This window comes from Wyeomyia smithii, chromosome 3 (assembly GCF_029784165.1).
Source record: "Wyeomyia smithii strain HCP4-BCI-WySm-NY-G18 chromosome 3, ASM2978416v1, whole genome shotgun sequence".
NCBI lineage: Eukaryota > Metazoa > Arthropoda > Insecta > Diptera > Culicidae > Wyeomyia > Wyeomyia smithii.
Genome location: NC_073696.1, coordinates 238173496 through 238189919, shown reverse-complemented (window position 1 = coordinate 238189919; position 16424 = coordinate 238173496). Strand labels below are relative to the sequence as shown.

At 37.3% G+C, this 16424-nt stretch overlaps 1 protein-coding gene across 7 annotated transcripts in view; it reads left to right on the top strand.

Annotated features, from left to right (window-relative positions):
• The window catches only part of LOC129732671 (dipeptidase 1), a 649785-nt gene that overhangs the window by 428347 nt on the left and 205014 nt on the right, over positions 1-16424 (top strand). For 6 of the 7 annotated variants that reach the window (XM_055693747.1, XM_055693745.1, XM_055693749.1 and 3 more), the window contains 2 exons: positions 8472-8725; positions 13873-14126. The exons of the other annotated variant lie outside the window; for it this stretch is intronic. The gene's annotated coding sequence lies outside the window, so the exon portion shown is untranslated. The remainder of the gene's footprint in view (positions 1-8471; positions 8726-13872; positions 14127-16424) is intronic. 7 annotated transcript variants of the gene reach the window in all.

The following is a 16424-nucleotide window of genomic DNA, read 5'->3' as shown; positions in this document are numbered from 1 at the left end:
CTTGCAAATTCATGCACGCTAAGGCAACTTGCAGACGATAGCGTTGTATCCATTACTGGTGGCAAGGCTAGCGATCTGCAAGGACCATTGCAAGATACCTTAGACAATTTGTCTGAATGGGCTCTTAAGCTGGGTATCGAATTCTCTCCGGAGAAAACTGAGCTGGTCGTTTTTTCTAGGAAGCATAACCCAGCTCAGCTGCAGCTCCTACTAACGGGTAAAACGATCTCTCAGGTTTTAGTCGCTAAATATCTCGGGGTCTGGTTCGACTCTAAATGCACCTGGGCTTGTCGTATTAGGTATCTGACACAAAAATGCCAACAGAGGATTAATTTTCTTCGTACGATTACCGGAACTTGGTGGGGTGCTCACCCAGGAGACCTTCTAAGGTTATACCAAACAACGATATTGTCAGTTCTTGAGTACGGCTGTTTCTGCTTTCGCTCCGCCGCGAACACGCACATTATAAAATTAGAGAGAATACAATATCGTTGTTTGCGTATTGCCTTGGGTTGCATGCAGTCGACCCATACGATGAGTCTTGAAGTGTTAGCGGGTATTCTTCCGTTGAAACATCGTTTTTGGAATCTCTCTTACCGGTTGCTAATTCGATGCACAGTTATGAACCCATTAGTAATTGAAAATTTCGAGAGGTTGGTCGACCTTCAATCTCAATCCAGATTTATGACTTTATATTTTGACTATATGGCTCAAGATATTAATCCTTCTTCATACGATTCCTCCAATGTCGCACTTTTAGCTACTTCTAATAATGCTATATTCTTCGACACCACCATGAAACAAGACATTTCTGGTATCCCGGATCAATTGCGACCCCAAGAGATCCCTAAGATTTTTTCCAATAAGTTTAAACATGTTAGTTATGATAAAAGGTTTTACACTGACGGATCTAATCTAGATGAGTCCACTGGCTTCGGTGTTTTCCACGAAAATTTTACCGCCTCCTACAAACTCGATGCTCCTGCTTCCGTGTACGTCGCAGAACTTGCTGCTATTCAGTACTCTCTTGGAATCATCGAAACCCTACCCATAGACCACTACTTCATCTTCACAGATAGTCTCAGTGCCATTGAGGCTCTGCGTTCAATGAAGCCTGTGAAGCACACCCCGTATTTCCTGGGGAAAATACGGCGGTTTTTAAGTGCTTTAACAGATAAAAATTACCGGGTTACCTTAGCGTGGGTCCCTTCTCATTGCTCGATTCCGGGTAACGAAAAGGCTGACTCTTTAGCTAAGGTGGGTGCTATTGACGGCGATATTTATGAAAGACCATTTGCTTATGATGAATTTTATAGCATTTTGCGTCAGAGAACACTCAACAGTTGGCAATCATCATGGAACTCAGATGAACTGGGACGGTGGCTACATTCCATTTTTCCTAAGGTATCGACGAAAGCATGGTTCAAGGGGTTGGATGTAGGTCGGGACTTCATTCGCGTGATGTCCAAACTTATGTCCAATCACTACACGTTAAACACGCATCTCTTTCGTATAGGACTTGTAGAAAGTAATCACTGCGTTTGTGGCGATGGCTACCATGACATCGAGCATGTTGTTTGGTCGTGTACCGAATACTGTGGTGTTAGGTCTGAGCTTATAGATTCCCTTCGGGCCCGAGGAAAACAACCGAACGTACCCGTTAGAGACATTCTGGGAAGCGGTGATCTCCAGTACATGACACAACTATACGGGTTTATAAAAAATGCTGGCATTAAAATTTGATTTCTTTTATCTATTTGCTAGAATACAATTTCTGTCACAAACTGAAAGAGAATGATACACCCGTCTGGAGACACTAAAATGAAGACTCGGCATCTCTATGTTTACGCAGACACCTCAGACCAAAACTGCTCAAACAGAACATCACTGGTTAGCCACGTACAAATGAATACATTCTGTAATATAAAATAATTAAAAACAAAATTGTAACACCCCTCCTCTCACCTTGAATCCCCACTAGCTCGTAGTCGGCCGCGAGAATAAAGAAAAGGCCTCCCTCTTTTCCCTGCTAATTTAGAATTTAAAAAAAAAATGTACTTGGCTCAGTTAAACATAAATTGTATCGTGCCGTGTCAAATAAACTATTTAAAACTAAAAAAAAAACTGTCTCATGTCAATGAATTTCTTGCGAGAGTTTTTGGAATGCAGGGTGAGGAATAATTATCCGTGTTGTTTGTTTCAGTGTATTACTAAGATTTGACAGATTTCTAAACTAGCTTACTTGGGAAATTTGGAGGATTGTGTAGGAAGAGGCAGAAAAAGAACCGCTAGCACCCCTGGGAGCCGAATAATTATTTAACCGTGATTCTGGAGGGTTGATTCGAAAAATGGCAAAATCATTAAAAAATGTCCGAAATCTGTACGAACTATGCTTTACAAGAATTTTATGTAGGATTACGTTGTTACTTGCTTTGCTTTTGCTTTGCTGGCTAACGGACCGTTAACCGGTCTAGGGCCGAACGAATCAAAGATGTCCAGCTTCTTCTGTCTTGGGCAGCCGCTCTCCAGTCTCCTCGTACACCAGTTACGTTTTTACAAATTTTCAAAAAAATCATTACCTGAATGACAGGATGAAAGAAAATTGGTATTTAAAATCTAAGATTCTGTTGAAAGAATTTATCGATAGACGCCATCGTACAATTTTATTCACCGATGAGAAAATTTTTTCTGTGGAACAATTTCATAACCATCAAAAAGACCGCCAGCTTTTACCTAATGGCTCTTCTAAGCGTTTGAACGTAGCTTGATGACATCATCCAGTTTCGGTGATGGTTTGGGCGGGAATTACGGCTGCCGGTAAAACCTTTTTAATATTCATTGAAAAGGGGGTAAAAATCAATCAATTTATTTACCAAAAGCTTTTAACCGACACAGTGGCACCTTGGGCATGTGTAAATTTCGGTAAACTAAATGAACATTACAACAAGATTGGGCTCCATCGCATAGAGCGAAAAAACAATGGACCTCTTCAGCAGACTGTTTCCGAGATATTTAACTAAAGCTGAGTGGCTTTTAAACTCTCCTGATTTAAATCCAATGGACTATTCCGTTTGGTCTATTCTAGAATCCAGAGCCTGTACTAAACAATACAAATCACTGGATCATTTGAAAGCTAGTCCAACCAAAGCCTGAGATGCCATAACTGTGGAAGAACTATCGTCCATCGTCGATAATTTCCCTAAAGGAGTGAAAGCGTGCGTTGAAGCCAAGGGTGGACATTTCGAGTCCGTGATGTAGATATTACAAACCATGCTAATGTATCTACATTTTGTATAAATATGTTGTTGTTTACTATTTAAAGAAAGTTATGACCAAAGCATTGATTGGATAATTTTTCCTCACTCTGTACGATCGATACGTTCTTATATTGACCCAGTTGAGAGAAAGATGAATTTTAAATAATTTTCGAGTAGTCATTTGATTGTGAGGTAGTTCAGATTTTTCTGCCGCTTGTGCGCATATTACTGTTGTCTATCTGCTAGCTGTAATAGACAACTTGATTTACCTTTTACGTGTCTTCAAAAGTTCTATTAGCAATAGACCCAAATAGGTTCCATAAACATTTTGAGACAGTTTATTCGTTTTGTAAATTCACTGTGAATCAATCAAGGGTACTGGATTTTCTTACCATGATAGTTAATATTGCTAGCAGTTAAAAGCATTTCGTTTCTTGATATCAAACTCGAAGTGACTGTAGTACTTATACGTAAGAAACTCATTTTTACTAGTTTACTTGAAAATATGTGGTCTTCCTTAAAAAGGACGATGAGCTTCAGTTTTCACAAACTTAGAAGTAAAATTCAAATTCTAGCGCCGTGAAAGGCAGCAAGATATTCGAAACCGACGTCTGCTGTTGATCGATTCATTTTGGCAAATGATAGATTATTTTCTTGAAACAGTTGTAGTATATACCGCTTCTGCTACCGTCTGTTCGTCCGACCGTCCCTATGGCCATCCACTAGTGAACTGATTGCTTTAATCAGAAGTAGGATGTGCATTCTTGGTTTAATAGGTATAAAATTCTGTCGACTGTGTTAGGGAAAGCAGGCATTAGGCGAGCAATCAGAGGTCAAAGCCGGCGTTTTAACAAGGCTTGACAGTTTTCAATAGTAAGTTATTACATATTTCTATTTCAAGCAGTAAATGTGGAGTTGACGATTGAAAAATGTACTAAATAGGGAAATAGTAAATAAGAGTTTGACAAAAAATACAGTCCAGCAGGTGGGATAGCTTGACTTGCATTATAGTCATTAAAAATAAAAAAATGGTCCATATAGTTCGAACAATCAAACTACAATTTTATGGATTTGAGCGGGTGCATAAATGATTTTATAATCGTTTAATGTTAGAAGAAGAGAAAACGGTTAGAAATTGACCGAGTTTTGAACATTTGACAGTGCACAAATTTAGTATAGCTCTCGAATTTTCGGTTTTCAACTTACAGTCCTATATATGTTGCCGTGAGACGTAATTCTACGTGGAAATAACATTTGACACGCCAGAAGAGATGAAGTAGATGATTGGACATCTTTCTCTCGTCTTCTTATTTTTTATGTAGTAAATATTTTTAACCTTCATTGCATCCTAAAAATAACTTACGTTGTTTACCTTGGTGTGTGGTTTTCCACACATACAACATTTTAATTTGTTTTGGACGAGAAACAACTTAACTAGCCCCAAACTTATTTTTTTCATTGAGTGCATACATGGTTGAGGCTATAGGTACCAAATAATCCTGTTTTGAAAATCTAATAAGGTATGTATGTGTGCGGAAGTATGTGTATGTGTGTATATTTTTATTTTTACGACCATTATATCTCAGCATCGGCTGAACCGATTCGATTGTTCTTAGTAGCGTTTGAAAGAGCTAAAATTCTAGTTATTTGACGAAAAATATCGTTTTGATCCGTCATTCAGAAATGACGCAACGAAATGTGGTCAGCTTATATAGGAACTGATAAACTAACCGGTTTTTTCTATCAGCGGTTTGACTGATTTGAGTCCTTTTGGTGCTAGATGCGTTTGTTAGGATTAGGAGGGTAGATTTATATTCAAAAATAAACTTAAAATTAAATGATAATTTCCAAAGGAACGTAGAAAAAAAAACAAAACAAAATTTGTAGAAACGCCTAGTACATTGCAGTAGTTTGGAGGTAACCAATTGAATGATCTTATGCGTAGTGTACAAAAACAATCTTGAAAAATACATTTGTATTATCTCAGCAATGGATGTATTGATTTGATTTCTTTGGCTGCAATTGGAATGGCTTGAAGGCTATTAGGTCATCGTCGGACATCTGCTTGATCCGATGGTTCATGCAAAAGTTACAAAACAAAACGTGTTTACATGATATGAGACCAATTAAACATGCTATGATAGCAATTGAACAAAAAAAAATCCTAACATCGGTTTGACCAAATGAAGCAATTTGGTGCTAGGAATGTTCGTAAGAATATTCTGAAATCTATGCTAAGCAAAGTAAGCAAAGCCTTGGTGCTACATTCCGATTCGTTCATTATACACAGACTTCGCAGTCGAATGTTTAGTGTAACGGACAATTGCGGGGCTAGCGCTACGATCCTACTAATACTAACAGTTTCTCCCGAACCGAGACTCGAACCCACGACGACTGGCTTGTTAGACCATCTCCGGAGATCCATTCTAAATTTATTTCAATATACCTAAAAGTGCGAGTATACTTGTCTCGCAGTAGACATAAAACTGTGTAAATGTTGAACACTGCTCAACCAGGCTGTGCAAACACTAAATAGGTACTTTTAGCATTAGCGTATTCGTAACCCATATGTGTGAAAATTCTCACACTGGGATGAAACAAATAAACACATACTTTTACACATGTCCCACGTAGCTTTTTGATTGATTTGATTTTGATGCGAATTACAAAGGTGATACATTTCTAAAATCAGTCAAACCGTTGAACAAAAATCAATTAGTTTATCAGTTCCCATTTAAATTGATCACCTTTTGTTACGTCATTTTTGAATGAACCTTCGGATCAAAACGATATTTTCCATCAACTAACTGGACTTTTAGCTCTTTCAAACGCGTCTAAGAACAATCGAATCGGTTCAGCCGATGCTGAGCAAATCGAGATATATTGGTCGTAAGAATGAAAATAAACACACATACACATACTTCCGCCCACATACACACCTCATTAGATTTTTGTAACAGGATTAATTGGTACCTATAGCTTCAGGTATGAAAGCACTCAATGAAAAAAATATGTTTGGGGCAAAATTAAGTTGTTTCTTGTCCAAAATAAATACGAATGTTGTATGTGTGGAAATCCACACTCCAGGGTAAACAAAGTAAGTTTTTAAATATCTCATCAACCAAAAATATTTTTCCCTTGAAGAAAATGTATTTTGTGTAAGATTGGTGGTTTAGAAATTGTCAAGAAATTTCATAAAAATCGATCGAGAAGTTTTCGAAAAAAAAATCAAAACAAAATTCATTTGTGTGGTTTTACACACAAGGGTTAAATGAAGGTTAAACGAATCATGCGAGAACGGAAGGTAGGCAAGATCTCGTTAGAAGGAAAACGCGTACATTGCAGTATGAGATCAAGTGTTGTTTTGCAGTAGAATCTTTTTGTTCGTGCTCTTCTCATATTGTGGCCGTTTAACGCGAAGTGCGCGGTTTAATCGCATCAATTGAAGTCGATATAGTTTCCTAGTATTGCTTCCATTGGTTTCAACAGCCGATAATAAATAACACAGACCTGGTTCCACCAAAAACACAGCACAACCTTGGCAGTATGTATATTCGGCAAATACGACGACGCGGTCTGGACAGTTCATATGACATTCTTTTCATTGGGTTGATGTTATGAATCCATTTTTGAAGGAACTCCTTGTTCCTTGTTATTGAATCACTCCCAAAACATGCAATCTCTTGAAAATGATTTTATGGATGATTCATAATACCGAAGTAAGTTGTTTCTGCGTTTGGCATGGATTGTTATCAAGCAATCCCTCCAATTAAGCATTTTCGAAGGTTTTGGGCTTTTGTTCACGCGGACTGTCGTCAAAATCAAAATTAGTATCATTAGAGCGACAGAACAACACTTTGGTCGGCACTTTGGTTCACTTAGAACAGCACTCCCATAGACATTTTTAACTCTCGATGCGCTTCAGCCATCGATTTCTTCGAATGCAGTGAGGAATGTAACACTTCCCGTAAAAGAAGATTATTTGGCACTAAATCTGATATTTTCACGCAACAAAAATTATATGACACCACAATAAAATTACTAACCTGTCAAAGTTGTTTGTTTACTAAATGTCTCAGCTTGGATCATTATGCATTGAATAGTTATGCAACTAATATATAATTATTTACGATGTTCGCCTGGAAGGCTTAGAATCTCATAAAGATATTTTTTGACTTATTTACAAAAAGTCTTTAGATTTCATGCACGTTTATTTTAGTAATTTCTCATCAGATTCATGAGTTTTTAGCATGAATCGATCAAAATTTTTTCTGTGATCAGATTACGGGAGAATAAATAATACATTTCTGGAACTATACACTATTGAAAAATTGTCCAAGATAACGAAACAACTAATCAGTGCTGTTCATTCGAAACACAGCACACTTTTACGTGCATGAACGATTTAGTGACTACTAGCCATGGATTCAAAGCAACCAGTAACAAGCAGTAAAGCTGCGCTGCTTCATGTAGCGCACGTAAATCGGAACTGCTATTCGCTATTGAAAAATAAAAAGCCATTTATTCTGCATTCAATTGAGCCTTCTTTAAGATTATATATGTTTGGCATTGTTTTTTTTTTTTAAAGAGGCTTTGCCTAATTTGGCATTCGCCTCAGTTTGGCAGTTATATATAATAAGTACGTTTTAGAACCTACCAGTAAGCAACGAGCCACCGTCCGATAGTCATAGCATTATCTTTCTAATAGCCATTTTTCTTTTGATAATTTCATATTGTTTTCTCCTTTTGTTAGCATTTTCTAATAATAAGCATTGATACTCGTTTTCAATTTCAGAATCTTATTTTTACCGGGAAACCTAAAATCAAACCGACCTTCAAACTGAAAAGACAAATAACACTGATTAATTACCCTGTTTTCTCGATGCACAGATTTTCCACGAGTAGCCATATCTTGACATCTAATCAGTACATAAATATACGTTACAACATTATGGGTACGCTTGGTGGCTTATCGAATTAAATTCAGCTCAAACGGCAAAGCTTCCGCCATAATCTTTCAGTACTCCAGCGACCGAGAAATCAGACCATGAACCAGTAGCTCCGGTGGGAACTACGTACGTTGCCATGAAACACATCCGGACAATATAATTGAACCCCAAGGGAAGAATTCTTTAACTGAGTCGAACATTTTCTTACTTTTCTTCCATGTTATGCCTGCCGCACATGTGTGTACGTGTGTGTTTGTGTGAACAGTTGCCGCACATCCTCACCGCGAATATTCGGATCTGATTGACGACCCTGGTTTGAGTGCGGCTTTCGGCTCGGAAAGGCAAACAGGAAAACGTTGGTGCCTGCCTACAACAATTTATGGCGAAGTAAAACCGGCGCATTAGCCTGAATTCAATTCCTGAAGATAATCGCACATTCAAACGAACGCAATCTCAACGGTAGCGAGGCAACTGTAACAGGATGAAGATACTGTGCGGTGGAATCATACGAAGAAACCGGTAAGTACATGTAAATAACTCGTTAAACTGGAAGCAAGTGGGATTGTACTAGAGGGTGAATGCATGATTATGAATCAAAACATATTACGATTGTTACCGAGTTATCTAAAAAAGCGAAAGCTTACTGTACACATATTTAAAGTTCCTTGGTAACCATTTATCAAGGTTACTCTGTAACCAACGGGGAAATATCTAATCCCCGAAAAAACGCGAGTTATCATCATTTATGCTTAATCCAAAATTTCCTCAAATCTTCTCAAACACACTTACACAACCAGGGGAGAACAAAAAGACAATAACAAGCCGCAGCTGTTCGCTACATTATCAGCCACATCCAGTTTTCCAGACAGACACGAAACACCGCCGGAACACCAAACCGACACATAATGAAAATCTGCCGTCGACGGTTTAATTTGCTCTCGTGAGATATGTTGAACCCTGAACAAAAGAAGCAGCGGCATAATTTGTGCCTTCCTGTCAGTCGTATCGACAGGCTACATCACTTCACCAGAGCTCTTGGGAGACTTTACGAAGGAGAACAGAGGCGTTGCTTTTTAGTGTGTATATTTCTCGGCATCCAATTCATGTTTGCCGCACTCGATCTGTTTATATAGGAAATCATTCCGAGGGTTGAATACAGCCAAACTCAGAGCTGAACTGGTTTTCGAGTCCGGGGCAGAACCAGAAAGATGGTCTGTTGGGGGACCGGTGTGAGATGGAAAATAATCTTTTATTTTCGAATAACAGCTCTAATGTCTTGCCCAGTGGGGGAGAACTTGCTGGAATAAAATGCGCAACTGTTGTGTGGGAACCTATTTCGGTGCTGCCACTTGAACCGACGTTTTCTTTTTTTCCCCTGTACGGAGAACGAGAAAGTTTTAATGATAATCTAGCATTAAGAGTTGTTCCGCTGAATCGGGCTGAAGCGCTGAGAAAGTGTAGTTCCATGTTTATTTTGCAGATCTTGCAATAACTAGTCTCCACTGATTATAGATATTTATGTTTACAATCGCATCATCCAGCCGGAATCGGAAGCTTTGTTAGCTGTGGAGGATAGGATAGGGATATAAAAAGAAGCAATTTAATTTGTTTAAATTCCTTCGTACATTTGTTTCGGAGTTAACAATCTAAATTAACAAATTGAATTGGGAAAGAACGACAAGCTGTTGCTTTCAAATAATATCATCGGAGTTTAAAGAGAGTGTGATTAGAGCCCTGATAAAAAAGTAAGAAAAGAGACATTCTTTGAAAATAATTTCTATTGTGCTATTGCTAACCTAACTTAACATAACATAACATAACATAACATATCCTATCACAACATAGCATAACCTAACCTAACCTAACCTAACCTAACCTAACCTTACCTAACCTAACCTAACCTAACCTAACCTAACCTAACCTAACCTAACCTAACCTAACCTAACCTAACCTAACCTAACCTAACCTAACCTAACCTAACCTAACCTAACCTAACCTAACCTAACCTAACCTAACCTAACCTAACCTAACCTAACCTAACCTAACCTAACCTAACCTAACCTAACCTAACCTAACCTAACCTAACCTAACCTAACCTAACCTAACCTAACCTAACCTAACCTAACCTAACCTAACCTAACCTAACCTAACCTAACCTAACCTAACCTAACCTAACCTAACCTAACCTAACCTAACCTAACCTAACCTAACCTAACCTAACCTAACCTAACCTAACCTAACCTAACCTAACCTAACCTAACCTAACCTAACCTAACCTAACCTAACCTAACCTAACCTAACCTAACCTAACCTAACCTAACCTAACCTAACCTAACCTAACCTAACCTAACCTAACCTAACCTAACCTAACCTAACCTAACCTAACCTAACCTAACCTAACCTAACCTAACCTAACCTAACCTAACCTAACCTAACCTAACCTAACCTAACCTAACCTAACCTAACCTAACCTAACCTAACCTAACCTAACCTAACCTAACCTAACCTAACCTAACCTAACCTAACCTAACCTAACCTAACCTAACCTAACCTAACCTAACCTAACCTAACCTAACCTAACCTAACCTAACCTAACCTAACCTAACCTAACCTAACCTAACCTAACCTAACCTAACCTAACCTAACCTAACCTAACCTAACCTAACCTAACCTAACCTAACCTAACCTAACCTAACCTAACCTAACCTAACCTAACCTAACCTAACCTAACCTAACCTAACCCAACCTAACCTAACCTAACCTAACCTAACCTAACCTAACCTAACCTAACCTAACCTAACCTAACCTAACCTATATGTTTTGATTTCAAATTTAAAAATTTCAACGTACTTCTAGAATTTTTTTACCCAAAACACTCATGATATATATATATATATATATATATATATATATATATATATATATATATATATATATATATATATATATATATATATGTATATATATATATATATATATATATATATATATATATATATATATATATATATATATATATATATATATATATATATATATATATATATATATATATATATATATATATATATATATATATATATATATCATATATCCGGATGTTTTTGATGAATAAAATTTATGGAATTGCATTTTGAAGAAAATTATACGAGGAATAAAAAAAAAGATATCTATTTTGAGTGGCAGGGTTGCCAAATATATTCTCTTTGTGGTTAAAAATAAGAATTACGTTTTTCGGCAGATGAGTTAAGCATATTCCGATTTAAATTTCATAATTTTACCGTGCCTCTGAGAAAATAAAAAAAAAATTAAGGTATTTTGAGCCAAGCTCAAGTTACAGTACTATTGAGAGATAGAGTCAAATTGACTTCGATTTGCTTCTAAATTGAAAATTCTATTCCAATTTTGCCAATTTTTCTGTTGTGATTTTGTGAATTTTGATGCATGGTGTTTTTTTTCTCAAAAACACGATGAAATTATTAAATTTTAAATCATAATGTATATATTTGCCGAGAAACATAATGTAATTATTCAAACACAAAAAAACATTTCTGGCAACACTACCACAGAAAATTGAATTGACTTTTTTTTTGTTTTGAATGCAATTCTTAGAATGTCCATTGATGTAAAGTATCCAGAGATATATTAAAAAGGAGAATTCTTAAAACAAGATGAAAATTTGATTATGTTTCTTAAAAATACTGTAACTAAAATTTTGCTCATAGTAAATTGGAAAAGGCTTGTCATTTCTCCTCCGAAAATCACTAGTGTGTACGAGAGTAACTTTCATTGTGAAAACAGCTACTTCAACTACACAACAGCTCACTGCAGTGATATTACCGTGTCTCTTAAGCATATATCGAATGAGGGGAGCATCTATGTAGGATAGCAGATTGCGTTGTTTGCTTTGCATCGAAACGAAACTATAAGCGATATATGAATATACACTACGGGTTCTTTTATTGCTTAATGCGACTTCACAAGCCAACATTAACAAATTATTTCAGATATTTATGCGATGTTAGCCATCATTCCTATGTATTAGTTTATAATAACATGCAATAAAATCACCTTTTAATAAAAAAAATACGAACAGTAGCAATTACTTTTCATTATTTATCCCCTGCTATACATATTACAAAGAAAAGCAAATTACAAATGGCAGTGTTTAATTTTTACCATTCTTTTCTTTTTCCTTTGGGCACATGCTGTGGGGGTATCCATCCGGACTCGAACCTCGAACTCTTAGATTGTCAAGCAGCATTCATTCTACTCTTCCGTGGTCTCGCTTTCGGAAATCTCTGAGTTTTGTTAATAACTTTCTAATTTCATCGTATAAATGACCAAAAGACATTTTTAACTCTCGATGCGCTTCAGCCATCGATTTCTTCGAATGCAGTGAGGAATGTAACACTTCCCGTAAAAGAAGATTATTTGGCACTAAATCTGATATTTTCACGCAACAAAAATTATATGACACCACAATAAAATTACTAACCTGTCAAAGTTGTTTGTTTACTAAATGTCTCAGCTTGGATCATTATGCATTGAATAGTTATGCAACTAATATATAATTATTTACGATGTTCGCCTGGAAGGCTTAGAATCTCATAAAGATATTTTTTGACTTATTTACAAAAAGTCTTTAGATTTCATGCACGTTTATTTTAGTAATTTCTCATCAGATTCATGAGTTTTTAGCATGAATCGATCAAAATTTTTTCTGTGATCAGATTACGGGAGAATAAATAATACATTTCTGGAACTATACACTATTGAAAAATTGTCCAAGATAACGAAACAACTAATCAGTGCTGTTCATTCGAAACACAGCACACTTTTACGTGCATGAACGATTTAGTGACTACTAGCCATGGATTCAAAGCAACCAGTAACAAGCAGTAAAGCTGCGCTGCTTCATGTAGCGCACGTAAATCGGAACTGCTATTCGCTATTGAAAAATAAAAAGCCATTTATTCTGCATTCAATTGAGCCTTCTTTAAGATTATATATGTTTGGCATTGTTTTTTTTTTTTAAAGAGGCTTTGCCTAATTTGGCATTCGCCTCAGTTTGGCAGTTATATATAATAAGTACGTTTTAGAACCTACCAGTAAGCAACGAGCCACCGTCCGATAGTCATAGCATTATCTTTCTAATAGCCATTTTTCTTTTGATAATTTCATATTGTTTTCTCCTTTTGTTAGCATTTTCTAATAATAAGCATTGATACTCGTTTTCAATTTCAGAATCTTATTTTTACCGGGAAACCTAAAATCAAACCGACCTTCAAACTGAAAAGACAAATAACACTGATTAATTACCCTGTTTTCTCGATGCACAGATTTTCCACGAGTAGCCATATCTTGACATCTAATCAGTACATAAATATACGTTACAACATTATGGGTACGCTTGGTGGCTTATCGAATTAAATTCAGCTCAAACGGCAAAGCTTCCGCCATAATCTTTCAGTACTCCAGCGACCGAGAAATCAGACCATGAACCAGTAGCTCCGGTGGGAACTACGTACGTTGCCATGAAACACATCCGGACAATATAATTGAACCCCAAGGGAAGAATTCTTTAACTGAGTCGAACATTTTCTTACTTTTCTTCCATGTTATGCCTGCCGCACATGTGTGTACGTGTGTGTTTGTGTGAACAGTTGCCGCACATCCTCACCGCGAATATTCGGATCTGATTGACGACCCTGGTTTGAGTGCGGCTTTCGGCTCGGAAAGGCAAACAGGAAAACGTTGGTGCCTGCCTACAACAATTTATGGCGAAGTAAAACCGGCGCATTAGCCTGAATTCAATTCCTGAAGATAATCGCACATTCAAACGAACGCAATCTCAACGGTAGCGAGGCAACTGTAACAGGATGAAGATACTGTGCGGTGGAATCATACGAAGAAACCGGTAAGTACATGTAAATAACTCGTTAAACTGGAAGCAAGTGGGATTGTACTAGAGGGTGAATGCATGATTATGAATCAAAACATATTACGATTGTTACCGAGTTATCTAAAAAAGCGAAAGCTTACTGTACACATATTTAAAGTTCCTTGGTAACCATTTATCAAGGTTACTCTGTAACCAACGGGGAAATATCTAATCCCCGAAAAAACGCGAGTTATCATCATTTATGCTTAATCCAAAATTTCCTCAAATCTTCTCAAACACACTTACACAACCAGGGGAGAACAAAAAGACAATAACAAGCCGCAGCTGTTCGCTACATTATCAGCCACATCCAGTTTTCCAGACAGACACGAAACACCGCCGGAACACCAAACCGACACATAATGAAAATCTGCCGTCGACGGTTTAATTTGCTCTCGTGAGATATGTTGAACCCTGAACAAAAGAAGCAGCGGCATAATTTGTGCCTTCCTGTCAGTCGTATCGACAGGCTACATCACTTCACCAGAGCTCTTGGGAGACTTTACGAAGGAGAACAGAGGCGTTGCTTTTTAGTGTGTATATTTCTCGGCATCCAATTCATGTTTGCCGCACTCGATCTGTTTATATAGGAAATCATTCCGAGGGTTGAATACAGCCAAACTCAGAGCTGAACTGGTTTTCGAGTCCGGGGCAGAACCAGAAAGATGGTCTGTTGGGGGACCGGTGTGAGATGGAAAATAATCTTTTATTTTCGAATAACAGCTCTAATGTCTTGCCCAGTGGGGGAGAACTTGCTGGAATAAAATGCGCAACTGTTGTGTGGGAACCTATTTCGGTGCTGCCACTTGAACCGACGTTTTCTTTTTTTCCCCTGTACGGAGAACGAGAAAGTTTTAATGATAATCTAGCATTAAGAGTTGTTCCGCTGAATCGGGCTGAAGCGCTGAGAAAGTGTAGTTCCATGTTTATTTTGCAGATCTTGCAATAACTAGTCTCCACTGATTATAGATATTTATGTTTACAATCGCATCATCCAGCCGGAATCGGAAGCTTTGTTAGCTGTGGAGGATAGGATAGGGATATAAAAAGAAGCAATTTAATTTGTTTAAATTCCTTCGTACATTTGTTTCGGAGTTAACAATCTAAATTAACAAATTGAATTGGGAAAGAACGACAAGCTGTTGCTTTCAAATAATATCATCGGAGTTTAAAGAGAGTGTGATTAGAGCCCTGATAAAAAAGTAAGAAAAGAGACATTCTTTGAAAATAATTTCTATTGTGCTATTGCTAACCTAACTTAACATAACATAACATAACATAACATATCCTATCACAACATAGCATAACCTAACCTAACCTAACCTAACCTAACCTAACCTTACCTAACCTAACCTAACCTAACCTAACCTAACCTAACCTAACCTAACCTAACCTAACCTAACCTAACCTAACCTAACCTAACCTAACCTAACCTAACCTAACCTAACCTAACCTAACCTAACCTAACCTAACCTAACCTAACCTAACCTAACCTAACCTAACCTAACCTAACCTAACCTAACCTAACCTAACCTAACCTAACCTAACCTAACCTAACCTAACCTAACCTAACCTAACCTAACCTAACCTAACCTAACCTAACCTAACCTAACCTAACCTAACCTAACCTAACCTAACCTAACCTAACCTAACCTAACCTAACCTAACCTAACCTAACCTAACCTAACCTAACCTAACCTAACCTAACCTAACCTAACCTAACCTAACCTAACCTAACCTAACCTAACCTAACCTAACCTAACCTAACCTAACCTAACCTAACCTAACCTAACCTAACCTAACCTAACCTAACCTAACCTAACCTAACCTAACCTAACCTAACCTAACCTAACCTAACCTAACCTAACCTAACCTAACCTAACCTAACCTAACCTAACCTAACCTAACCTAACCTAACCTAACCTAACCTAACCTAACCTAACCTAACCTAACCTAACCTAACCTAACCTAACCTAACCTAACCTAACCTAACCTAACCTAACCTAACCTAACCTAACCTAACCTAACCTAACCTAACCTAACCTAACCTAACCTAACCTAACCTAACCTAACCTAACCTAACCTAACCTAACCTAACCTAACCTAACCTAACCTAACCTAACCTAACCTAACCTAACCTAACCTAACCTAACCTAACCTAACCTAACCTAACCTAACCTAACCTAACCTAACCTAACCTAACCTAACCTAACCTAACCTAACCTAACCCAACCTAACCTAACCTAACCTAACCTAACCTAACCTAACCTAACC